General features: G+C 38.9%; 1 long non-coding RNA gene across 3 annotated transcripts; it reads left to right on the plus strand.

The window, feature by feature from the left end:
* On the plus strand, nucleotides 1-26,953 carry LOC135308839 (uncharacterized). 3 transcript variants are annotated; one of them, XR_010369194.1, is made up of 3 exons: nucleotides 1-123; nucleotides 17,939-18,062; nucleotides 26,319-26,953. It is a non-coding gene; the product is annotated as an uncharacterized LOC135308839 (long non-coding RNA). The 3 variants fall into 3 exon arrangements; XR_010369192.1 differs by lacking the exon at nucleotides 26,319-26,953 and adding an exon at nucleotides 18,234-21,175; XR_010369193.1 differs by lacking the exon at nucleotides 26,319-26,953 and adding an exon at nucleotides 18,262-21,175.

Genomic DNA, 26,953 nt, shown 5'->3' on the forward strand with positions numbered 1-26,953 from the left:
TTTTTTCCAACTTCCCCCTTTCTGAACATTACAGAACATCGTATCTCTCTGTGGAGTTACTCTCTTATGGCTTGCACAAGCACCTGGTGAGCAGAGGGTTAGCACTTTACTGCCTCAACTGTGGTAAGCACTAAAGTTTATCTTTTCACTTGTCTTTAGCTCAGCACTATCTGCTAGAAGGCACACTGCATATTATGTGGTTATATAGTAAATATAAGTTTTCAAGATATATGTGCAGAAAAGAGTGCCACAGAATGAATTCCTTAAAGAAGTTATCAGTATTAAGAGAAATTTGTCAGAACTTACTGAAAATATGATCTATTGTGTCCCAGTGGAAAAAAAAATGGGCAATTTTATTAGAGTTGTGTTGGTGGGGATTCAACTCTGTTCCTGTGATGAGGAGCAGAATTGGCAGTCTCTGTGCTGGTAGGTGTTTTCACTGAAGTTTTCAAGTGAACCTTGCCTTCTTTCTCCAGAAGGTTCCTGCTGGAATCCTGGATGTTGAGAATTTTAAACTTTCTGTGCTGAAAGGCACAGACTCACAAGAGAGCACTACATTGGACCTAAGGCTATTGAGAAGGCTTCCGAAATTGATTAATAGCACTAAGATTACAAGTGTATAATTAGTTAGAAGTGTGTAATATCACAAAGTAGAAAACTTAAAGTTTGAAGTTTAGAACATAGTAATAAATATGAAAAAAGATGAAGGTTTTAGGACAGAAGCAAATTGTTCTTCACCTTCTTCCTTCTTTTTTGTGGGTTTGGGTGGTATTTTGTAATTAGAAAAGACATTGCAGACTTCAAAAGATCAGTTATTAAGTTAAAAGAGAAAATAATCTAAGTATAATTTCTTAATTAGACAGTTTAGTCTTAAAAGACCTTGTAACAAGAAATAGTTAACCATTTTGTACCTTACTAATGAAAAACTACAAAACTCATAGTTGTGAGGCTGTTGCACTGATAAGAAATAATAAACACCTGAGTCTGAGCATGAAATACTATTTCAAGTAGCTTCCAACCCAACCTCAACAACAGCAAAAAATGCAAACAGAAAATCCACAGGTTCCCTATGTGAAAATGTCACTGCTTTGTGTGCTGCAGCTGAAGGGTCTTTAGGGCTGCACTGGGTTTCTCAGCACTCTCAGATGGAATTTGACTGGAATGATGCTCCAGAGAATTTTCTGAAAAAGCTCAAAACCAATTCATTTGTTTTTCTTAAGCATTTATTGCTTTCATTTGGGCCCATGCTCTCAGCAGGCTTGCAGAGAAAGGCCAGATTTGGAAACAGCTTGGTGCTGGCTTTTTTTCAAGCTGGTGCTGCAATTGAAGCAGGGACCTCCTGAAAACTGGGTCCTACAACCCACAGTATTTGTTGCTGTGGCTTTCTATCTGTAGGGAACTGGGAATGAGAGGGCAGGAATAATAGTGATCAATACAGTTTGGACTTTTATGTATGAGGGTGTTGTGTTAGAGTGGCAATAGGATTGGTAGGTGTCAGCCTTAGGCCACACCTGCAACACTGCGTGAAATCCTGGGAGCAGCATCCTCACGAAAATATTGACAAACTGTTGAGAGAGTGAGAGGAGCAACGAAGCAATCAGAGCAGAAGGGACCAAATGATGAGAAAGGATTAAAAAAAAGCTAAGTGCCATATCTATGACTTTGCTAGGGGATGATTGATGGGAAACATAGAGAAGTTTGAAAGGAGACTGAATTAAAAAAAAAAAAAGAGTGAGAGAATAGTTAGGACACTACAAGAAGGTATAACTAAGAATGATGGGGTGAAATTAAGCAAGAGAAAATTTAAGGTGAATCTTAGGAAAAAAATCATTACTGAAATATATTAGGCTGCTGAGCGATTGTCCGTGGGGAGCAGTGCACACTGCTGCCTGTATATTGTTTAGCCTGGGCAAAATGTTGTCAGGCATGCAGCCAAGAAAGCTGCAGGAGCAGCAAACTGAAGCATTCATACTTTTATCAGTGCTTTTATGGTTTCATGTATATCATTTACAGGTGTCATTTGGTTAAAACTATTGCATCAAAGCATCTTTGACCACTCACCCCTGCTGAAATTGGTAAAAGCAAGATGCATAAATATCTAACACAGACCTTGACCTGAAGGGCCTGATGCCCATTATGGGTGAGGATGACAGCAGCAATGTGTTTTGTACCCGAGTGCTGGTGCATGACCAGAGCCAGCCCTGAGCAGTGGGAGCCACCCAGGCATCTCCCCAGCTCAGCTGGCTGGGCAGCCTGGACCACTGGGGCTGGTCCTCCCCAGCCCCTGCAGCCACAGGGACAGTGCCCTGGGGATGTGCTGCTTTGGCTTTGGGCACAGAGGAATTGTCCAGGAAACAGCCACAGTTTTAATTCTACCAGGCAGAAGGAAAACCTTCCTCCTCAGCTGGTGTTCCTGTCTGGGAAAACTCAGTGTCCATCTGTGCTTACCTGGCATGTGGGATCCTCTCTCCCTGAAACCTTCCCTAGGAGAGGGGCTGAGGGTGGCATCTTGTCCTTCGTGAGAGTTCCTAATTGAAGGAGGACTTTGTGTGCAGGAACTTTGCACTTTTGCTAAGAAACTCCTCAGTTTTGTGGAAAACTTAAATTTCTGGTGTTGAAGAGTGGCAAGAGGAAACCCATATAGTCTGTGGGGCAGCCCCTGCTGGGAGCAGTGAAACCTGATTTTCTTTTCCTGCTTTGGTGATATCTTTGAGAAGTAAGGCTACTGTTAGCATTTTGTGCATGACTTGCCTCTTCTGGATCTGCTGTGACTTCAGGGTGTAAACAGAGGTAAAAATTGTTTGTGGATTAGAAAAAACCATAGGAAAGTACAGGCTGGAGGTTTGTCAAAATTGTCAGAACCTGTCTGGAATCAAACTACTTAGGGACATGTTAAAAATCAGTGGTGAAAAATGGAAGACATCTGAGGATTTTGGGTGGCTTTGGAAATAGCTGGTAGCTTGATGCCAATATGAGAACTTCAGCTTTCATAAAGGTGAGATAAGCAAGTACTTGATAAAAACACAAAGTTGCCAGGGTCTGGGTGGCCAGAAGTCCCGCTGGTCATGAGATGGCACATTTCTTTGTCATGTGGGGCTTGTGCAGCACTCACCTGGCATTTGTGAGGGACAAAAGTAGGAAATAAGCCTTGAAGAAAGCAAACCCAGCTGTTTACCTCTCTTTGCTCTATAGTATTTCTTACTGTTTCCAGAGTTCTGGCTCTGCTTTATAACAGTTTGAAATAGTATTGAGGTATTTTTTTCCTGTGTTGCTGCCCTTTGCCTTTTGTTCTGTATATTCACTACTCCCTATCTAAAGAAATTCTGACTAAATTCCTTGAGGGTCTGACCCTTCCCTTAGCTTTAGTTTATGTTCCCTTGTTCTTGTGTTTGACATAAGCTCAAACAGCCTTGTAAAATCTCATTTCTCTTCCCTTCAGGATTGTATATTCTTGTATGAAATATTTTCCCCACCCTCCTCTATCCTGCCACTTCCTAGAAAAGTGATTCTATTTTGGTTACTGTTTTGTTCAGTTAATTGTTGGAGTTCTGAGAGATTCTTTTGACACTCAATCTGTTGCTGTCTCCATTTCATGTTATTGTTCTACACAGAGTTTTAATTATAATATAAGCTACATCTTTTTTTGTTTGTTTATCCAGCACTCCATATTATTTCCTTTATGTTCTTCTAATGTTTCTCTTCAACAGTTCAGTACAGAGCTTAGCAAACTGTAGGCTGGTTGCATCACATTTTCTTTTCAGAAAGGTGTGTTCTGCTCTAGGTTGGCTGCTGCTCACCATGGAATATGTAGTATGCTTAATTCAGCACAATGATTTTATACAAAATCCTGAGTTACAAAAACGTACAGGGAAATGGGAAAGTAACTTCTGCAAAATCTATTTGACTCTATGGTCTTATTTGTCAATAATAATAATTTTGAGCCCATACATTAAACTAGTACTGCAAGCTGCCCTACTGCCTATATATAATAAAATACAAATGACAATAAAGACCTGTTTTAAAAATAAACAGTGCTGAGTAGAACACTGTTGAATCCAGATGAACACACTGCTGCAGATAGCTTAAAATGAAGAGGAATTTGGCAAGAAGAAAGCTGATTAAGAAGGGAATGAAAATTCACAGTGAAATGTGTTTGCTAGTCATACAGGGGAGCAGAAGGCTCCTGCAACACACGTCTCAAACAGCTCACGCTGCTTTTTAGAACACAATTTTCCAGTTTCTTTTCCCTGGAGTGTGCCATTAGCTTTGGTCTTCCATTAACTTCCTTGGTAACTTCTTAAAAGAACTCTCTAGAGATGAACGCGTCTCTGGAGGACAAATACCAGCTTGAAGAAATTGAACAAATGAGTGGTTTTAGTGTGAAGCAATTTTGCCGTTTGTCTTTTTTATTTTAACTTCAGTCAGGGAATAGAAAATCTGCTATCTTATGTCTTCTGAAATATGGAACAGATATCAGTCTCAAGACCTCATGATTAGTTTACATGCAGCACCGACCAGGAATTGAAAGAAACCCATTATAAGCTCTATGAGCCTTAGTATTTGAGATAGATGTTGTTTCTAAAATGGGATCTTTTATTCTGCAATTCTGACTGTGAACTTTACATGCTTCCTAGCCTTCGAGCTGTCTACAGCATTTTTTCAAAATTAAATGCGAAACCCAGCACAGGTTTTTTTTCCAGACATGGATATCTCCAGGAATACACTTTAGAAATATTGTAGCCCACATCTTAAATGATCCTTTTCCTTTATCCAAAGGAAGTACAGCTAGAGACAGAGCAAACCACTTCATCTCTTCAAGCAATATTTCCCAAGTATTGTGTAGAATTTTCTAGCAAACATAATTTTCAACACCTACAGTATTTAGAAAAGAGTTAAAAAAATTTGTTATCATCTGAAATGTATCACAATATTTTCTATCTTGAGCAAAGTTATGAGTTCAAGCCTGTTGGCACAGCTCAAACATAGTTTTCTGAAAAGATCATGATGCTTTAGTGTGATTTGGCTTCAGGACAGCTTTGCCTGAGCCAGCTCTGTGGCAGTTCCTTTGTGCATTCCTGGGCTTGTTCCTACAAAGGCACAGGCTCTGTTTTAGGAGCAAAGGGCTGCAGGTCTGCTCTCTGTGGCTGGCACAGCGAGCCTTGGTCCCCCAGCTAACTGCTGGCAGCTGGTTTGTTTTATTGCTTGAAGCTAGGGCTTCCCTGTGGCATTCCACAGGGAGCCTGCTCTGGTGCAGTGCCTTCCCCAGAGCCTTCACAGAGCCAGCCCTGAGCTGCGCTCCTGTTCCAAGCCGTGCTTCTGTCCCAAGCTGTGCTCCTGCCTCCCTGCAGCCAACAATGCCGGTGCTTCCATGCAGCCAGTGCTGCACGTGGCTGCTGTTTGGTGGGTGCTGAGGTGCTCCTGCTCACCTCCTGCTCCACCAGCAGCCACTGCTCAGAATCTCATGTCTCACTCCAAAATACACACACACCCACGTGTACATACAGATGTGTTTATATATGTACGTGCACATATGCATGAGTACTTTTAATCTCCTTGATGACATAGACACTGCAGGATGTGTGTCCTGGCCAATTCAGGACTCTTCAGAACCTGTAGGCTCAGAGGTGGTGTTCATCAGGTTGGGATCAGGGCTCAGCTAAGGAAATTTCCCAGCAGTGGCACCAGATTCAGGGAGATCACAGCAAAGTCCCCTTGCTCTCTCCAGATCCCATGTTATAACAGGTGAAGCCAGATGGCCAATAATTGTGAAAGCTGCTTTGCTTCCTGACTTTTGTTCTTGTGGTATGCTGTGAGGATATGTCAGGGTGTCAGACAGCATAGGGTCTGGCAAAAAAATGATGGAGAACTGTTCTGGGTGGAGGGAACAAAACCTGGCACAGACTGTGCTCATATCCTCCACCAGTAAAATCATCTCTTCTTTACCTGGGTGGTTTTACCTAATAGAGCAGGAGAAAATGAACATACAACGATCAAAATTTTCCTTTAGCGAAGTCTTTCCAAATCAGTTGGTTCCCAAGTTGTTGAGTTGGAAGTGGTGGTGTTTTGTGAGGTCGTGATCATATTCTGAAGCATGGGGCATTCTCCTCTCTTTACCTTTCAATGTAAGAAATAGGGATCCAAGCAGACCTTACAGTTAGTAGGATTAAAGGAAAACTGATACCATTAATATATGAGTATAACGTGTTCTATTTCATATGAAAGAAGTTTGCATGACCGAGAAACTTTTAATTCAAAATCTACTTCACATATATTTTTGTTTAAAGAGAAAAGCATTTTGTTTTATTTTACAGCTAGCCAATACAAAGACAAAAAGTAGTTTGACGTTCAATAGGTACCATTCGGTTAAGGAAGAAAATGTAAAGAAATCCAAATGTCTCCAAGTAAAATTGTCTGTGTGGGTGACAAGAAGATTTCTCTTCCTGAATATTTCATCCTGAATATATGTTTCATCCTGAATATCAGGATGATCATTCTTGTCTAGTTTTTCAGGAAAGAATGTATTTATTATTTTTGAAGTCACATACAGAAATCAGGAACATACTATCCAGGATCAAGCTCTGAAAACTTTCCATAAAAATAGCCATTGTGATGAACAAGGCTGAGTTAGGGGGGTTTTGCTGTGTTATTTGCAAATCATCCAGTACACAGAGATTTCCAACAAAGCAAATTACCTGGGCATTAAAAGTGTACATTGTCATCTCCATGCTGGATAACCCCAGCAAACATCCCCCTCTTGATGGGAGGGGATATCTCCTTCATGCATGGTACAAAAACTGCTGTTGGTTTTGTTTGATAAAGGCAAAATTTAGTTTGGCTAAAGAGATAAAGTGACAGTTGTGACTGTGACCACTGTGCTATCATGGCTGTACAGAAAAGATTGACTCTAGCATGTTTCTTGCATCCTCTAAGCTCTTACAGCACTTCTAAGAAAACAGATGCAAATATGATGGCTTTAATATAAGGCTTTGCTTTTGTACTGGAGCTGGATTTTGTGGTTTTATATGTGATGTGTACACCACATTAGAGTCTTTTGTGTTCCACAATAATATTTTTTGTCTTTATCACTGTGCAGCTATCACATAATCTAGGAGCTTAGCTGAGCTCTTGCAATAGGTTATATTTTATTGACAATCAAAACCTAAATCTTGGCGTTGTGGCAGGAGCTGATCTTTGCCTTGCAGTTTATTGGGCAATATTCAAGTTGTTCATACAGCTGTGTAGATATTCTGGATACTTTACAGACAGATATAACACCAGGCTCTGCCCCAAGGAATTTACACTCAAAATTCAAGGTGGCACAGGAGCAGAAGAGAAAGCAGATGATGTCTGAAAGGAAGACTGTGAGTAAATCATCAGCCTGTAGAGCAACATTAATGTCAGCATTCTGAATATTGAAGTCACCAAAAAAGCTGCTCTTTTTGTAGATTGTGTTCTTCTTTTCTCATTAAATATTCAGTTTTGCGGTGATGCTAATGTGTAAGCACTATGAGAGCATGTAGGTAGCAGTTGCTGGAGGTCTAAAGTCACAGGTCAGTGTACTAATCACAGCATGCTGCAGCAGCCAAGCAGCCACGGGGTACCAGGCACAAGGCAGCAGCACTGCCCTGAGCATGCTGCTACCACATTGCTTCCACACAGCAAAATTCATTGCAGGACGCGGTGCCAAATCTTCTGGTCAAAGCTCTGTATAAAATAGTTTTCTCTTTGTCACCAAACAATTTTAAGGACGCAGTCCAGCACAGTAGGGCTGTAATCTTGTTTATTCTTTGCAGACACTACAAGGCTCTCTAAAAGCCTTAGAGATCATCACACCCTTGTTATCTTAGCAGGTATGTGCCTTGTAATCTCGCCGTGCTAATTGTTGAGAAAATGTGCTTGGTAGTCTACACCAGCAGAATCCCAATTGCCAAGGTAATTAATAGTGTTACAGGCTTCAAGGCCATAATGCTCATCAGTTATTAATTAGCAATTCATTTTGCTGAATAAATAATACTTATGATTGATGATGGAACTTGTAATTGGGCACTAGTAGTGTTCCTCAAGGGAGCAGCTTCTCTGCCAGTATTGACTATGACAGTAACAGCTCAGAAACCCAAGATCATTTAAGAAAATCTACTCTAAACAACTGTGACACAATGAAGGCATTTACATTCAAGGTTGTTGGAAACATAGAACTTAAACACTGGAGACCTGCCTATGCCAACCAAACGCTGCTATTTTTGTCTATTTTTCTTATATGTTGCTTCACTTTAAGCATTGCTTCCTTATAAGGAAATTTCCTATATAATTTAATGGCATGCATTACATTGTCTTTATGAGCTTTCATATGCATTCTTCACAAATTCCAAAGATAGTATACTAAAGGAAATCCTTCTCCAAGCACAATAACCAATTTAAAAGAAATTTGTTCAGATTAAATCTATTTCAGATTGATAGATTGTGGAAATCACTTTTATTTTTTATTAGTTGGCTCTATGTGGAAATCACTTTTATTTTGTATTAGTTGGCTCTACCTTTTGACATAAATGAAATAGAACTTATAACCTCCACTCCCCATGATGGAAGGAGAAGCTGGTTAATAAAGCAATAAGCTGTTAGTTTTAACTGGTTAGTCAACAAAGACAAGTATGGGAGGTCAGCTGCTGACCAGATGCTGCCTTCAATTAATATTCCAACCCTAAAAGACATTTATCGTTCAGTTTAGAAGGCAGAGCACCTGAGTCATAAAAGCAGCCCACAAAGGATATTTTAAAGCATGTATAATGACTAAATTGCTTGAAATAAATTAGCCCTGAAAATAAACATATTTTGTACAGCCTATGTAAACCAAATTTCTTCTCCCTGTAAAGTGCTTGGACTAAGTGGGAGTTTGTGTTTGACAAGAGCATACATTTGCTTCATTACTACGTGCAGGTTATTTTTTTTCCGCTTTGAAAAGGGTTAATAAACTATAAGATATCATTGCTAAGTAAATGAGTCTTGCACCCTTTTAAGGGAGGAAGATGCTGCTGAAGAACAAGTTAAAAAGAAATGCAGAGCCTGTGTTGTAATGCTAACAGGCAATTAACAAACTCATGGGTGTTAATTATCTTCATACTGTATCATGTTCAATTAGCTCAGCCCCTGCAACAAAGGCAACCATGAGCAATTGCTTTGATAGGCGTACAGTACTTCATTTGTAGTTAATCGGTTTAAGCCTTGCAGTTGCTAGGCTACACCAGTCTCCAGAGGTAAAAAGCTGCACAGATGCACTATGTTTAAATGACTACAGAGAACTGTTTAAACTCAAACCATGTATAACTCTTTATTGATTTTTCAGAGAAGATCTCAGCTCTGATGATAAGGTTTTGATATATTTTCCTGCTACAGCCGGTTCCTTGGAGTATTGCAGAAAAAATCTGTCAATATGCTTCTATTATGATCTCTTGATCTGTGGCTATAAAAACCTTTAGCTGCAGCCCTTATTATAAAATAATGGAAGAAGCGATAGTTGATTTTTTCCCTTTTTTTTTCCCATCCTCCCACTCCATAATACATGGAGATTTTTTTCCCCAGTGCCTCTAGAACAAAATTAAAGTATGTTCCTTCTGTATTTCTGTATTAGAATAATACAGAAGAATTTCTATCACTAATTAATTTGATTGACTCTCAGCAGGAAAGGATCAGCTGTAGCATCATGAACTTTAACAATAACTACCAACTGATGGGCATTTCACATCAATAAGACCATCACTAGCCTCCCTCACCTGTCACCAGGCAGGGAATGAGCAATAACCACCCCCTGCAGATGCACTGCTTAGCTCTTTCTGCCCGATTAACAATTTATAATGGTGATCAAGAAACAGTCAGCGGCAAATCAAGACAACTGTCTGACTGCCTGTTTAATTGGCCTTGTTTGCTTTTTGATAAATGGCTCATGACTGCTACAGGCCTCCGTATTTTGACTTTTAATAGGCCACTGTGATTAGACTACCAACAGATACTAGGTCAAAGCTGAGGGAAGGTGCAAAAAATGTTAATTAATATCAATAATAGGCAATTATTAGTTAGACAGAAGGACCTACTAGCTGCGTGCTCTAATGACTCAGAGCTAACTTGAAGGGAAACAGTGCCAAATTAGCATAACTGTGTATGCAGGCTGCATTGTGGAGCCTAGCAAACATCTGTTATGTAATTCAAACAGAATTCTTCCTTTTTGCATGATGCCCACAAAATTATCAATTCTTTTCAGTCATTTCAAGACACTAATGATACCATGGGGGTTACTGACCTCACAGTTGGGTTTTGTGTTTGTCCTTCGTATCAAGAGCTAAATTGAGAAAGTTAATATTTTAGGTGTGGTTTTCTAGATCTCTGAATTAGTAACTCCTGCATAAAGGTCACCAATACTCTAATTGGAGGAATACATGCTGAGCAATCATGTTAGTCAAAGTGTTGCTCTCACTACAAATAACTTTTCCCCCACTTTGTCTCTCTTATGAAAACAAGCACACAAAACACTAATGGATACTGAAATATTTGTGTATCTGCTATTTTTTACCTGCTGAATAGACATGAAGCAATGCAATGGCATATGATGACAGAGTCAAAATTCTTGCATGTGGGGATGACACGAAAAAGAAAAGCAGCTCCTTTGAGTCTCTAATGGGTCTACTTTTCTATGGTGGTTTTGAGGATGCTGGGTGTGCCACCTTCATTGCAAACACAAAACAGGCAAACCACACCCAAGGGCAGAGGAAGCACTTCATTTACAAGAAGTGTTTTAAGTAAACCATGTAGAAGGATAATGGCCCTAGATTTTAGGGAATCCTTTATTCTTGCAAACTTGAACTCTAAGAGAGATGAACTCCTGTGATACAGAGGTTAGAGGAGACTTAGTTTAGAGTTGATTATCTAGTTTAGGGATTCTTTTCTCTTCACTAAAATGGTCAGAAATCCTTTACAGTGAAGAGTTAGTGACAATCAAGCTCAGATATAGCTTTACTCTGGCTATTTCTGAGGCAACTGCAGTGCCCACTAATATGGCTGAGACACTGATGGCAATTTGGTCATGACTGAAGAAGATACACTGTTGCAAATAGAATTGAGAACTCATCAAGCTCAGAAGAAACAACTGTGATAAAGGCTCAGGAAAGTGCTGCAGCCTCTGTAGAGTCTTGTCCTGATGGAGGCAGAAAAACAATCTCATGTTAAGGGCCATAACATCATCTATCTCTCTCATCTCTATCTCTCTCATCTCTATCTCTCTCATCTCTATCTCTCTCATCTCTATCTCTCTCATCTCTATCTCTCATTCCTTTACCATTTTGTATCTATATCTCCTTATCCAGATGTAGAACCAACAAGTGTCACCAATCCCTGATTTGCCTGGTCAGTAACATGCAGCACCAATATCAGGTTGATGGGCTGTCTGCTTTAGACAGAACTGTCCTCCTAAATACATCAAAAACTTCCTACAATATTTTAAGTAAGCCATGTTTATGTGCACACATATAACCTATACTCATAGTAGTTTTCTATTGACATGCATAGGCTATATTTTTATATTTACAACAAATTGAGCATGAAAGATGTGACTTCAAAGAATTATTTTATTAATTTAGAATTGTCTTCACTTTTGCTTTTACATTGAGTAAACAGTGGGAATTGTAAGAAAATGTATCAGCTAGGTGTTCCAGGCAGTTGTGGCCACTTATCATCTCCTGAGGAGGATATTTTACTGCTTATTTATCTACTCAGACTTCACTTACATGAAGAGAGAATTGCTTTGTACTTCCAGCTTTTGTAGCCAAAATGTATATTGTGATGCTTATCAGCTTGAGGAGTCATACATATCAGTACTTACATTTTGAAATTCTTGTTGATGCCACATTGAACCATCATAGAGGTACACTGAAAAATTATAATTTTCAGGCATTAGAAGAGTTTGTTTCCCACAGAGAAGTCTCTCTGATAAGTTTCAGAAAGAAAAGGTGAATAAAGGTGTAAAGTTTGTTACAGGGTATTTACATGCTTAATTTAATTTGTGATTTTTTTTCAGCTATGACTATCATGTTATTACAAGTATTACTGTTTAAACACAAAATTACCTGAATTCAGTAAGTTTTGACTGTTTCAGGATCTTTTTATAAAGAAAAAAAGTTTCATTATCTACAGCTGAAAATATTTTTTTAAAAATTTACATGGAAAATTTGAAGGTGTGTGACAGAGCAAAAGATTTAAAAAAAAATTCTGAACTTCTATTTCAACAGAATTTGTCTTGAAAGTAATTTGTTCAATATACCAGAGTTTTGAAATCTTAAGAGCATTTAACTTCAGTTCTGTTGTTGTCTGTTATCTCTCTCGTAAGCATTCTTGATGTCTAGAGATTTAAACATTACTCTGGAGGAAGAAAACAAAACCTGTAACCTCCTTCTGTAGTATACATACCCTGATTGACCTTTCTGTCTTTTCATTTATTTTGCATAAATTATTTTGCTAACCTCATTAGGGAAAGAATTGTGAAAATGCATATTTGATACAGCATGGAAGCATTGCACTGAAAATCACACATGATACAACACGGTTTGGTACATAAGGGCTACTGCTTGAAGAGCTGTGGGAGGTTTTATTTTCAGTAAAATAATCTGGCCCAGCTGTTAGGTGTATTGTTTTGCTTTCCAGTTCCCTCAAATTACGTGAAGTGAGTTTTAGAATGCACAGAGAAGTCTCTTTTGATGTTCAGGTCTGCTAAAAGCTGGAGCACCAGAGGCCTGTGCTGGAATATTACACCTGTGTTATGAGGTCTTGGTCTTTCAGGTGAATTCTGATTAAACCTTTCCTGGGATGCTCTGAAAGGACACATTGTCTTCATCACACATAACCCCAGGAAGTTATTTTTGGTTTAGCGAGGAGTCTAGAGAATATATATTCTGGAACATATATAATAATATAAGATTTTTGTTCTCACCTGGTCTTCTAAATCATCTTTTATCTTCTAAACCATCTCTTGTGAGTCCCCTGGTGACAAGGTAATAGAAAAGTGCAGGGAATTTTTGTCTTATTTCAAAAAGGAATTTGAGAAATTTACTCTGGTATGAAACAGGAAAAGCTCTGCAATTCCTAAAATCATTTGAAGTATGAGAAAAGTACTTGTAGTTAGCTCTACTAACTGTGCCAGAAATGGATGGGGTTACTATGTCGGTCAGATTACCATTTTCCTATGAGCCCTAAATTACCAGCCATTGATACTTGTGACAGTGAATTTCCACACTAGGTGGATGTGTTTGAAAATCTTTGAGCAGGATCTTTAATTTACTGGATGTAACAGGCTACAATAAGCTCTGAAAGAATGGTTGTTGTCAGATGATAGTCAACATTTTCCATATTAAATATGCTTCTATTGTATAAAGTAGTTCAATGGAAAAAATACACTACACTGCAATCTTTCTCTTGAAGACTTTATATTCTTGCATTATGAAGTACAAATGTCTGTAAACCTCATCCAATGAGCTCAGCACAATGTAGAAGCTGCATGTGACTCTGGAAATAAGGAATTTCTGTATTGCACAACTTCCCATATCAAAACTTAGTTTAATAGTTCCTTGGTTTAATTTTTATAAAAGCAGAATCACAGAATCATTAAGGCTGGAAAGATCTCTGGAGATCTTCCAGTCCAACCACCTTGTAATGAAATGCAGCCCTGATAATTTTTGTTTGGTTTTTTTTGTTGTATCAGACATATCAAACACTTAATATCCAACATGGACAATTCAGGAACCTTGAACATTTTGTCCTCAGATTTTGCTTCATGTGTGGCTTTTAAACATTAAGGTCTCTGGAAAGCTGTAGGCCTTGGAAGGTTGTTTGTGCATATCCCAATTTTACAAACAGGAATGTGAAGTGGGTTTGTCTGGTTTTATTTGAATGGTCTCTTGAATGAGATTTTGACTACTGCATACATGAAGTGAGAAAGTGTGTGTTTTTAATACTATTATTAAAATGCATGTCAAGCTATTTATGGATTTCATTTTTAAAATCGATGACTTTATAAGACTTTTCATTTCATTAGCTTTTTTTTAAGCAACAGAGAACACTTTATCACAAGCTGTCATTTCAAAGCACTGCGTTGAGATTTGGTAAAAGATGTCTATCTCTCCTGTTTTGCACAATCTGTTCATTGGCTGCTGTTACCCCACCTCCTTGATAAGATAATAGTATGGCTCTAGGTCACTATGGCTTTTGGCAAGATAATGGAATTTAAAAATTCCCCAGAGGTTTGTAGTAGTAGTCATTTGTGTTCAAAACATGTGTTCTACAGTCTTAGAACAACAGAATCCATGAAAACTAGTTTTGATTTCCTGGAGCCATAACAACCAGTTCTGCCAGTACTTTGCCTTGTGTTCAGCAGGTTTGGTATGGCGAGCTTTGCAGACATTCTGCTGCTCTTTTTGTGCTGTGCTGATGAAAATGACTCTCTCCTTCTATGCTTGCTTGGTTCTTAAAAATTACTGTCCAGACTATAACTACTAGACATTTGTGAATGTAGGTGGCATGATGGGGGTATAGACTCTGGTGTACTAGCTGCAGAGTATTGAAATGAAAACCTGAACCCAGCTACAGAAGATTAAATTAGGGCATGGTTCTGGTCGTTAAAATTAGACAGGGGTTGAATTAAAGCCCTCTAAATTCAGAACAAATACAGATCTTTGCCTTTCTCAGTTGTTTCATATTGAAGTTATTGGGAGCCTTAATCTCAAGTTCAATTAAAATATCTTTTAAAGCATAATGTATTTCATCAAAATTGTCTTAATCTCAAATAACATTAGAAAAACCTCAAATGAGCAATTTCAAGTGCATTGCTCGTGTGTATTTTAGGTGATATATACCTTTTGTTACAGATAAATTCTCAAATACAAAAGTGTCAGAGGAGAAAGTTCTCTTTATATTAAGTAATGGTCTCAGAACTTTGTACTAGAATTTATGGTTATATGCTGTGAAGAAAGTACAAAATTTTAGGTGCTACTAACATGAAAAATACAATCCAGCAAAGATGAAAAAAAACCCAAACCAAAACTGGAAGAGGAAAATAAATGGCCTGGGAAGCATTTGGAGCCCAGTAGCCCACTGTAGCTTTTTTCTTCCCAAACAATGTGTTACCTTTGTATAATGATTATATCATCTTTGTGCTTTTTATTATTCCTGATAAAAAAAAAGAAAAACTGTAGGAACAAAATGAGAGTTCTTGATACTTGGGGATTTATTTTTGACTGGATTAACATGGAAACAATGGCCTTTAGGGGGACTTTAGGGGGACTGATGAGATTGCATGGCTGTCCTCAGACCCAGTCATGTGCTGTGAACTCAGATGCACAGGATGCACTAGGGAGGAAAGTAAAAATTCTGCTCTCATCTAAGCCGAAATCCTGTAAGACTCATTCAAAACAAAATCCTTCAAGTGTATCCATTTAATCTGTGAGACCAGATACAAGATTAATTTGAATGTACTGCTAATCTATAGATCTCAGGACACTGGAGCTTCTTGCAGGGACTGCCTAATATGCTGCCTGCCATAGTGATGCTCACACAGCTCCAGGTCTGAAGAGACCTGAGCATCTGCGCTCTGCAGATCAGCCTTGCCCAGAGGCTTAAAGCTGCTTTAATTTGTTTCAGACTCAGAGTGCACAAGATTGAGTGCCTGGACATACTTTTAACATACCTCAAGTTTTCCTTTGGACTGTCTGTGAGCAGATAGAGCAGGAAAGCCATTCTGGTTTCCTAGCATAGATACTCTCTCTTACGAGATAGAAATTAAAATTGCTGTGAGAAGAAAGGTCTGTCATGCAACTTCTTGACAGTTATCATCTTGTCATCCAAAACCTTTCTTAAGTAAAATTACAGATAGTTAAGAAGTTTAGACTTCAAGGCAAGTAGAACAGGCTTCCCTGAATGTGCAGTTAGGTGAGATTAGGCTTAGAAGAATGAATGTCTATCTGGATTGCCTGATACCACTTATATTCACATAAAACCCCACAAATAGCTAAGAGCATTAAATTATATTGTTTTCTGGGAGAAGAATATTCTTCTCTTGGCCAGCTCTTCATCCTTTTTGGATGAAGTTCAGATGAATGATGCAAACAAATGCAGCATCTTCAAGCAGCATCTTGAAGATTTCCAAACCAAACAAAATGTAACAACTAATTCTACCACCTTAGGGGAGAAAAAAAGCTAATGATGCTTTGGTCTTACCCTTTATTATATTACATATAAGATCTATGGGTCAAAATAAACCAGGTAATTTCTCCCTGACCACAGAGGACCCCAGACCTTGTGTCGAAGGGCAAGCAGGGCCCTGTGTAGCCCAGTCACCGTGCTGCTGCTCCCCAGGGCCCGTCATGAGAACGGGTCTATTCCACTTTGCTCATACAAAAGCCGTCTTCTGAGACTGGCTGAAAGGCTTGTCACTAAGGACAAGTGCCTCCCAGGTGTTACATGGACCTGATGCCTTGTTTGTCTGCTTTTATATATGTTCTTTCCCTTGCACATGGTTAGGCACCTTTGGCTTCCCAGACTTTCAGGTTGGAACGAGATCATAACTTAGGCTTTAACACCATCTTCATCTGCACCTTACAAGCCCTTTCCACTGTATGTCATCTCTGCACTAAATAAAAATAAACTGTATGTTAAGTATATCATAAAATCTGCTGGTACATCCATAATTTGTTCATCCAACCACAGATTGTGTTATAAATAATTGTTCGTCACTAGACTCCATTTTTGGCAGTCAGGCTGCAGCTATATCTTTCCTCAGGAATTGTTCACCACATTAAAAATTACCACATGGTTAACTAATGTTCTGTTTAGCATTTTTGCAAAGAATAATTGACACTGAAGCACAATCAATGCTGTCTATACGAACACAAATTTAGCTGTTTCAGCTCTCATTAATGCAAAAAATTGCATGAAATGCTATATTCTCACGGTGAAAAGTTTAATAAATGAAGGCCAGTTATGCTTTTCTGTCTTTTCTGTTATGCAAAGTAAGTGAGGATGTGTCTTTGGGGTAGGGAGGTGTTTTTTGACCGGGGAGGTTTTGTTAAAGAAAGCTTTGGATGGGCCAAATACATGAGGAAATTCTCAATGAATTTCCAGGATCACTTTTTATTAATACAAGTTAATTGTCAAATTTGAATTCCATTCCTTCGTTTTAATGGTTAGTATATCTTAAAACTAGAGAAGCTTAATTGTGACATATGAAAGTCCTTATTTGGGGTAGATTTTTAATTTGATTGCTGTCTGCCCTGCTGTGTAAATAGTCTCTTGGGTATGGATTTTTAAGAGTGTGTGTTCTCCTTTACATTTCACTGTGTGACAATTCCTCTTTACCCATCCTCTCCATCCTCTGAGCAAGCCGAGAGCAGACAATAGATACATACTAATGGAGCTGTGTACTTGCCATCTGTAAGAGCAGCTGCTCTCCTGCATCTGTACAATATGTTGGAACTGAGAGCTTCACTAATCTGCATAATAAGGAGAAGGCTTATCCCACTCTAGCTAATAATCGCAAGCAATCGATGCACTTCATTCCCCCACTGTAGAACACAACAAAGTTTCAATATGTTTGCATATTCTCCAGATATACAGAGGTCAAGCAAACGAATGGACTGCTCATTCTGCCTTGAGCAAGGAATAAAATTCCATTCTCTGTCATTTTTGAAACTGTTATCAGCAAACCCCCATTACTATATTCTTATTTAGCAATTCAAATAGAAAAAAAAATATTTCAAGATCCAAATTAAAATATCCGTACCTCCAATCAAGCATATTCTTTAAACTCTCTGTAGTATTGAGTGTTTTGGGTTTGTACTATGACCTCTTTCTCTCACCTTGGCCCCTGTGAAAAGCCTGAATTAGCTGATACAGGATTTCCCCACCCTAGGTGCTACTGAGCATAATCCATAAACAGAGAAGTGATTAACTTCTTTTGGTACAAGTATATTACATACAAACACTGATGGAAGATCATACAAATGCTCTTCTCCTAACTGTCCTGCACATAGAAGGTAAGTTTGGAATTCATGGCCATTCCAGAATGGAAATTTGGTTCATGACTCCCACGGAGGCAGAAAAGGCTGTAAATGCTGTATTACACTGAGGAGCAGCAGAATGAGAGAGAAAATAGGCCAAGAGCAAGTGATCAGCAGTATTTATTTTCATTTCATTTACAACATCAGGGTGAAATTTATATCCCATCTCTACCAGCATCCTACAGGCTGCAAGTTTGAATATAGAAAAATGATGACAAAACTTGCACACGGGAAATAGAAAAGTAAACTTTGAAGGTAAATATCTGAAATCCTGTTACAAAAGCATCTGAAAAAAAGCTATTCTCTGATTTCTCAGGAACTGGTTGCAACTCTATGTTTTCTAATACTGATAACTTGCTCTAGATGAAATGCAAGAGGTGATACTGAAATAAAACTGAATGCAATACCATTTACAATGTTGGAGTAATTTGCAATCAGTCTGGAACAAGTTTATTTTCCTGGCAGCAGCAGGAGCTGTAGCTAGCAGCCCATGGAAGGTGGCAAACAAGTCTTCCTTCCTCTCTCCTGGAGGAGAATTGTAACAGTTCTCACAGTGACTCCCTGGCACCTTCCCAGCTATTCCAATGTATTTACAGAGGACAGCAACTGGGGTAACAACTGGCTCAAGAACAGTGCCTGTATTAATCTATGAACCTGTTGTGGCTAGAAAAGTTTATAGGACATAAATTATTACTTGTGGGGTATAAAGGATTTAAAAAAACTTAATGTCAGAATCTCTAAGAAGGGTGGCATCTGGCAAACCTCTAGGAAAATGTGAGATGTGTGTGCATATGTATTCCACAAACCTACTACCACTCAGGTAACTTTCCAGCTCCCACAGGCTTGAATGTTTATGATCAGGCCCAGCCACAGCAACATTTAGAAGTTGCAATCAGTTTGTTTTAGCCCCAGCAAACCATGTTTTTGGTGGGTGAAGGCCATCTGCCCTAAGAACTGCAGAGGCTGCACATCAGAGCATGCCTCGACAGCTTTGCTTTGTGCCTGTGCTCACCTCTTCCAGCACAGGGAAATCCTTGTGGCAGCACTTCCCACTGCAGTTCAGCAGGATGTAAAAAGCTTCTTTGAAGCAGAAAATGCTGGGAGCTGGCAGAGATTATTTTACTTCTCATTGTAACAATGTGGGTTTTTATCTTTGCACGCTGGTAGAAGGAATCAGATTATTATCTCTGAATTTTAGTTTTCAGATTACAAGAGGCTTATCTTGAAAACATAAATCAAAGTATGCTCCAAAAAACCTAAAATTTTAATGTTAAAATCAATCTATTGTGATTTTTATTGTTGTCACAAAAGTCAGGGTTTAGACGTAATATTGGATAGAACTGTGTCAGTGGTTCTGAAGACCATACTTGTGAGAAGCTGTGTATCTACTGCCTGCAGTCTTGTGACAAAAAGGGGATTTTTTGAAGAGTATTTATTCATATTCTGGCTCTGGTTCTGGAACCCAGGCAAGCAGTTTTGGTGTTCCCCACCTGTGTCCGTGGGTGTGCAATGGCTGATGAAGCAGAGTTTAGAGGAACACATTAAATTATGTGATTTTTTTTAAACCCTAACCCTCCATCCCCCAAATCCAGAGTTTTGTGGTGTCCTGGACACATAGGAGATACTTCAACTTGTCATGTTATCATTCAATATTGCTGCTCTTGCTGCAGATGAAAACAGTGGCAGATCTTTTTGCATTTCATGCTCTTTCAATACACTGAGCTCTGCAGAATGGAAGAAAGCTTGGGAGAAATCTCAGATTTTGTGGATTTGGAGGTGGTGTCACACTCACACATCTGCCTTTTCAATACAGTCAGCCAGGGTCTTTGCTCACATCATGTTTAAAAAGGAAGCAGTAGCTCTAATGGGGGAAAATCAACAAAACCCAGTGGCATCCCCAGATGTCCACCCTCCATTCAGCGGCTGACAAATGTGGGCAGATGGCACAAGTGCTCCCGGATGTATTTACAGATCAATGTAAATGTAAATAAATAACTAGCAGCAAATGCAGGCACCTACCCTGCTGCTGGTGCCTTGGTGGCACTAATGACTCTGACCTGACTGGAAACATGGAGCAAGAAAGAATTTGCTTGAAGTTACTTGTCCTAATGGACAGAAGGGAAATGGCAAATCTTAAAAGCTCAAGCTCCTTTTATTCCTAAGGAGAAGTTCAGAGACAGGTAAATGCATTAGTGAGTGTTTTTGCCACCTCCTTCACCCTGGGTGCAGTGATCCTACCTCAGTGTAAGGTGGGATCTCATTTTCCCACCCTCCAAAAGTAAGAAAATGTTGAGCAATGTGTAGTCTCACCAGATGCTGCGAGCTTGACAAAATTCACTGGTTTTTCTCTGCAACAAATTCTCCATTTTCTAACAATGGGAGAAGAAGGGAAAGATGTGTTTGGCTTTTTTATTTCCCCATGCAGCAGCAGTTGCTTCACAGTGGTGCTGGTGGCAGGGACCCTGTGGGAGGCTGTTCCCCCCTCTCACTGCATCTCACCAAGCTTCACTCTGGGGTTTTGCTAAAACAATGAAGGAGCACTGACCTATCAAAGCACGGTTTTACAGGTTTCTTGTTTTAGAGAAGGTTTGTCATCCCTTAAAACTAATGGGAAAAAAAATCTGTAAAACATTTTCCAGTGATATTATTTTAACAGCCGTCATTATGACATGGTCTATAAGCACCTGTAGGCACTGTGTCTGCCACTGAAAGACCATGTTGTCTAAACAGAAGTGTTGTCTTGGAAGCTTCCAGGTGGGCAGAAACAACCCCAGTATTTCCCAGCTTACCTTAAAAGCAAGACAGCCTCACTTGCTTGGCCCTCCATTCCCTACTTGAGTTTTGATGTTGTCATGTCCTCTCCAAAACCAGTAACACATAAACTTGTACTTGTGACTGATAAACATTACTTGTGAGATGGCTCAAATACTTGAAACACCTCAGTAAAGGCTGTCAGAAACATTATTCTCTGGAAAATCCAGGTTAAAATTTTTGCCCTGTGAAGTCTATGACAACAACCTATTACTCAGACTGAAAAAAAAAAAAAGTGTGTAGGAATGCTTTGAAGACCCACAGATACCAGCTGTGCACCATGACCATTTTTGAAATGATCTCCCCTAATAAACATTTTTGAATCCAGACTTTTTTTTCAGTTCAGAATTATTTCTGTGGCTACATAAAGCTGGAACATTGTGACTTGCCTGGTTTCTCTGAATTGGAACCTGTCCCTGTGATTCCTCAGGGCAGGATGAGATTATTGGACAACCTAATTTTAAAATGTATATTTTAGTATGGATGTATTGATAAATTTAGCCTACTATTGTAGCACTGAGTTGCATATTTATTTGACCTGTGAACCTTCCAGAACTACTTTCAGATTTCACCAAGGAGTTTTTTGAGCTGGAGGAACGATTACTCCATGTAGGAGTTTGATTCATTTTCCTCACTGTTTAAAATTAGCACCATTTGTCTGTTTTAAAATTGTGTGCCTTGAAGTTCCAGTTCTTAATAACACCAGCCCAATAAGTTCTATATAGTTACAAAAATATTGATTTTCAACATGTTTTGAAGTAATGGATGGTCTTAAGAAAACAACCACACAAAATGAACATCTCTCAAGGCAAATTGGCTCAGTGGAGTTTTTTCACTCAACTTCAATGGGCCCAGGATTATCCCCTTCTGCTCACAGGCATTAGGAGATTAGGCCTTTGCTAGATAGTTATGATTCTTCCTCTGATGAATATTTGGTTTGGAAAACTTACTTTCTGTGAGTTTTTTTGCACATTTTATACTTTGTATTGCACAGAATAAAGGTTTAGACCCAGACTTTGGACCTGAAATCTAAATAGAATCCAGGTGACAAAGTCAGATGAAGCTAAACTTGGGAGTCTGACATGAGGACAACAATATTCAAGGCAAAAAAGAGAGGGCAGTGGCCAAATACAAATTCCAACTGTAGGAGCAGTGACTGAAAATCTCAAATGCCTTCTTTTTACCTTGAATGGACCTGTTTTCCTTAATGTCTGCCTGAAACAATTAGCACCTATATGGACAGTGTATACTGAATGAAGCCTTCTCTTCCTGCAGCTCTTTGGTTTCAGAGTTTAAATAGAGTGTATTCTTTACTACTATTTCAATTTGCCTTCCTGCTATCTCCAGTCTGTAGTGCACTCTTGCATGCATGCTCAGGTGGTGGGTTTTGTTTGTTGTTTGTTTGTTTGTTTGTTTTGGGGGATGTGGATGTGTGGGTGTGTTTGATTTGTGGGTTTTCTTGTGTTGGCAGTTGTTATCTCTTGTATGTGTTTTAGCTAGAAAAACTAAGGGAGATGTACTGCAACATTTGAAAAAAGGATGCTATTTCTGGAAGAGAGAAGTCTTAATTTTTGATTTTAACTTTGTTGCCATTTCTCTGTGCCTGCATTCATCCAAAGGCACAATTGCAAGCCAAGACATTATATCTAAAGTACAGCCTGAGGCAGCAACCTCTGCCCAAGGTGCTGGGTAAAATTTGCAGCTTCTGTGGCACAACACTCAGTTCCTGGGAGCAGCCCTTGCTGGTACAAGCAGCAGCCCAAATCTTTAACTGAATCATAACTGGAGCCTTGTGATCCTGGGTAACCAAATTTGATTCTTTGTTTCAATTTCTCCATTTGCCAAATGAGAAAATTGTCACTTTCATCACAGAAATAGAATGGAATTAAAGATTCAAGTAATATAGTGCTCTGAATTGAGAAAGTACCAAACCATGCCAAGTATTGTTATTGTAAAATATGCATTTGTAAAAGAACCACAAATTCTTACAAATTAAGAACCACAAATTAATCTTACAAAGATTAATTCAATTTCCTGGAAATGATACATTTCTATAAGGCTGCAGAAGGTCTCCTGTAATAATATGGATAGTGTTAAAACCCGTCTAGCAGTTCAGTATGAATTATTTTCAAACCCAAAAATTAGCATGAGGTATATGATATCTCTAGATATCCATCTATCTAGATTTAATTTTAATTCTAATTCTATTCTTGTTTAATTTTTCTTTTGGCTTCCAAAACACCCAGAAGCTATCAATAGTATCTCATATCAGCTGTACTGATATTATATCACCTATAGAGTACGTGTCAGCTTTGAGAAAGTTTCTCTGTAAAACATCATGAGAGTGTCCCTGGCTGAGCTTCCAGCCCACAGCAGAGCAGTGACCAGTCTGAATGGGGAAGAAACATTGAGTTCTAGGAGAAACAGTGATGTCCCCACAGGACATAGCAGCCAGGGTGAATAATTTTCCCCTGACCTTCTGGCAACCCAGTAGAGACCACAAGAGATCAAAGCCAGCTCAACCATCTTTACAGAGTAAATAGCTCACCCATTACTGATCCTGTGCTGAAAAAATAGCTCCAGATGTACTTCAGATGGCCTGACACCTTTTGTACAAAAGCCTGCTTACTTTGGCTGTGTACAAGAAAACAGGATTTTATTTTCAATATAGTTCTTAAAATATAGGAAAGCAAACAAATACAACTGCATATCACAATAAGTGCCTTTGCCAGTGTTAAATACCCAGTGAAAAGGAAACTCATGTTCTTCAGTGTAGCTTGAAAGTAGCACCTTTCAAAAGACAAATGCTGCTGTGAACCTTTAAAGTTATTTAGCTTTTCCTTAGCTCTGTGTTATAATGATTTGTTCTGTTTGAAAAACATGCAGCAAGGGAGTATATTTTCAGTTCTATGATACGTGGAGTGTGCTTACCTGAAGGAATACGAGCTCGTGGTGCTGGAGGAGGCTTGCACACACAAGACCAGCAAAAATTCCTTGGCTTAGAAATGTTAACAATGCTGCTGGCAGCAACAAAAATCAGACCTTCTTGCTTTTAACTTGGATCAAGGGAAAAGACATGAAAGTGAGAAAGACTCAAAGATATTGAATAATTGGTAAAGTCAAATTAAATTTTAAATGTATTGGGTCTTCTGCCTATAAATGCAATGGACCATTTTTAACTCTCACTTGCACCATTACTATGCTGGCTGAAATAAATGATGCTCCTCTTTTTAGTCCGTGACATTGTAGTGATGCCATTTCACACATCTAATGGGAGCACATTTTGCTTGAATAAGCCTATTAAAAAAATTCCTTGTTTTTGTTGCACCAATGTATGCTGTGTGTGACAGCACAGCAGGTGGCTGCATGGAGGTGAACTCTAATTAATTCAAATCAAAAAGTGAGAGACCCAGATAACAAGCTCCACAATTAGCAAATTACATCAAGTGTATGCAACTATCCATCAGGAAGTAGCTGCCTGGACACCAGTGGTAAATCCAGCCAGTTCACGGCCGTGGCAAGCACTTCCCCAGGGGAGCAGCTGCCCCTCTGTCACTGCCACTGCTGTCCAGCCGGGCAGAGGGGCTGGCTGGCCCGGGCTGTGACCTGGCTTGGACAGGGTGGAGCTCCATGGACTTGTTGTGACCACCCATTTTATGAGGAAATACTCCAGTGAACAACAGTCAGAGATAAAAGGGGTGGTCGCCTTGCCTCCGTGTCATTGGAGTGTCCTGAGCTGTGCCATGTACTCAGGAATAGTGTGGCCTTACAGTCCCTTTTAAGAGCTGTGCTGTGAGTGCTTCACTGTGCTTTTCAAAGCGCCTATAAAACATAGGAAGGGCTTGGGGGAAAAGATTTGCTCCCACCGTAAATCAAAAGCGAGCAGACAAAGGTCAAAATACCAAAAGCCACAAGAACATTAACACTTAGGATATAAAGATTCCCTAAGAAACTAATGCCTGCTCTTTCCCCAGATAAAGCAGACACCTTATCTTGGGGAGTTTACAAAATGGAGCCAAGCTGTACAAGTAACCACTTAACTAAACCAAGGCCTGGCTCTTTTAGCAGTCTGCAGTCATTAAAGCTCTAGGAAAGTCTCCCAGGAGCCAATATGCTTGCTTAAGTAGATGCTGTAAAAGGTCCCTGAGATTTACAAGGAACTGCTCCATGCTAAGCTAGGCACCATCTGATAAACAAGCAATTTTAGCTCCAGGCTAAATGATGCTCTTTGAGGCTTTGATTTACAATGCTGCAGATGATATATTTGTAGTTCTAGGATAGGTTCTGCTGTGGACCTGCTGTGATTACTCATCCATGAACTAAGTTAGGGCTCAGATCTTCAACTAGGAGGTCAGAAAATTGTCAGTGGAGCAAGAAATGTTTGATAAGGTTTATTTAGATGCTAACCACATTAAAAAAACCTAAATTAACCAAAGAGAGGTGAACAATTCTTAAGCTTTCTAGGGAACAAGCATGTTTTTTTTTTATTTCTCTTTTTTTTTAGGTAGCTTAATCTTAAATGTATTTTGAGTGAAAAAGATATGAAAGTAACTCCCAAATTGACTTTATGGACTAATTTTACTTTCATTAGGCTATTTTTTCAAAAAGTGGGATGCATTTAACATCTTAAAATAGAAAATCCTAACTTCTTTTTTATGAGATTTCTCAATCCTGTTCTACTTCCCTATAACATCTGAAAAACAACTTCGAAAGAATCAGCACAAGAGAAGTCACACAAACTTCAAAAATTTAGATGAAAAACTTAGGGGAAAGAGCAAGAAGGAAAGGAAGCAGAACCTAATATTTCAGGAATGTGTAGCTTTCATAGTTTTTCAGTGATCCCGGATGTGTGGGCACAATCCTGCACACTGCTGGGTGCCTGCTGAGAAGTGGTGAGTTGTCTCAACTGCTGCTAAAGCTGGAATTCTTTAGACATGCCTTTAGTTTTGCTGTCAGGAATACAATTCATGGATTTTAAAAAATGTCATTTTAACCTTTCTGCTACATGTATTAGGATTTTTTTTTCCTCCAGAAAGAGCACGGATCAACCATTTTTAAAAACAGGTTAAACACAAAATTTTAGTTCAGGAAAAAACTCTTATTTTTTTGTTTTTAAATGGGATTTATGTGCTCTGAAATTCTTTTCTGTAATAGTAATAGTTGATCTTACCTAAATATGTCACTGGAAAAGCCTAGAAAATGGTGGTTTTTTGGTATCACAAAAGCTGTAGACAAACTTTAAAAGTATATCTGATTTTTTACTTCTTTTTCTAGGTTGTTTTCAAAAGCAAACCTTAGACTTTTGAAAACTGTATCTGAAGATTTTCAGAAATGCTTTGCTTTTAAAGTCTAGTTTTAAAAAATCTTTCAAACACAGAATTTTGTTTCACTTTTAAACCCATCCATCCTTGGCTCCATTAGGTACTTTTCCATGAAACACTCTGCCTTAGAGGTGCAGCATGCCCTGAATTCACTCCACCTTGGCTTCCTGCAAAGTTCACCTGCATTTGTATTGAAGTTTATGAATCATTATGATTTCATAATGCAAAGAAGGCTTTTATCACATGAACATATGACTGAAAGCAAACAAAACCTGTTGTTGCACAAAGCCTCTGGGACCCAGCAATCGCAGGAGGGGACGTTGCCAGCTGTACTTGGGGGAAATATTTAACAAGATGTTTTCATCTTCAGCAAATACTGTGCAGAGTGTGCATGTGGCAGTCAAGATACTCAGCTAATATAATCTTCTGTTGTATTATATGACATCCATTAAATTCAGAGATGTGGCACTTATTTAAATATCAGGGTTATAGGCAGAATCCAGAAATTGTTAAGAATTGCAATTGCAGTCACATAAGAAGCAACAACTGGAATTAAGGCTCCAAAAGTATTATCTATACTCATTTTTCTTATTGTAAACCACTATCTTTACTCATTTTCTGCAATGCACTTTTTTTAGATTCAAATTTAGGGTAAGATATTTTGGCTGGATCTCTTAATACAGTTTGGTCTGGCCTATGAACCTAGAATCAGTGTGAGGGGGGGTTTTCTTCTTT

This window comes from Passer domesticus, chromosome 10 (genome assembly GCF_036417665.1).
Source record: "Passer domesticus isolate bPasDom1 chromosome 10, bPasDom1.hap1, whole genome shotgun sequence".
In the NCBI taxonomy this organism is placed as follows: domain Eukaryota; kingdom Metazoa; phylum Chordata; class Aves; order Passeriformes; family Passeridae; genus Passer; species Passer domesticus.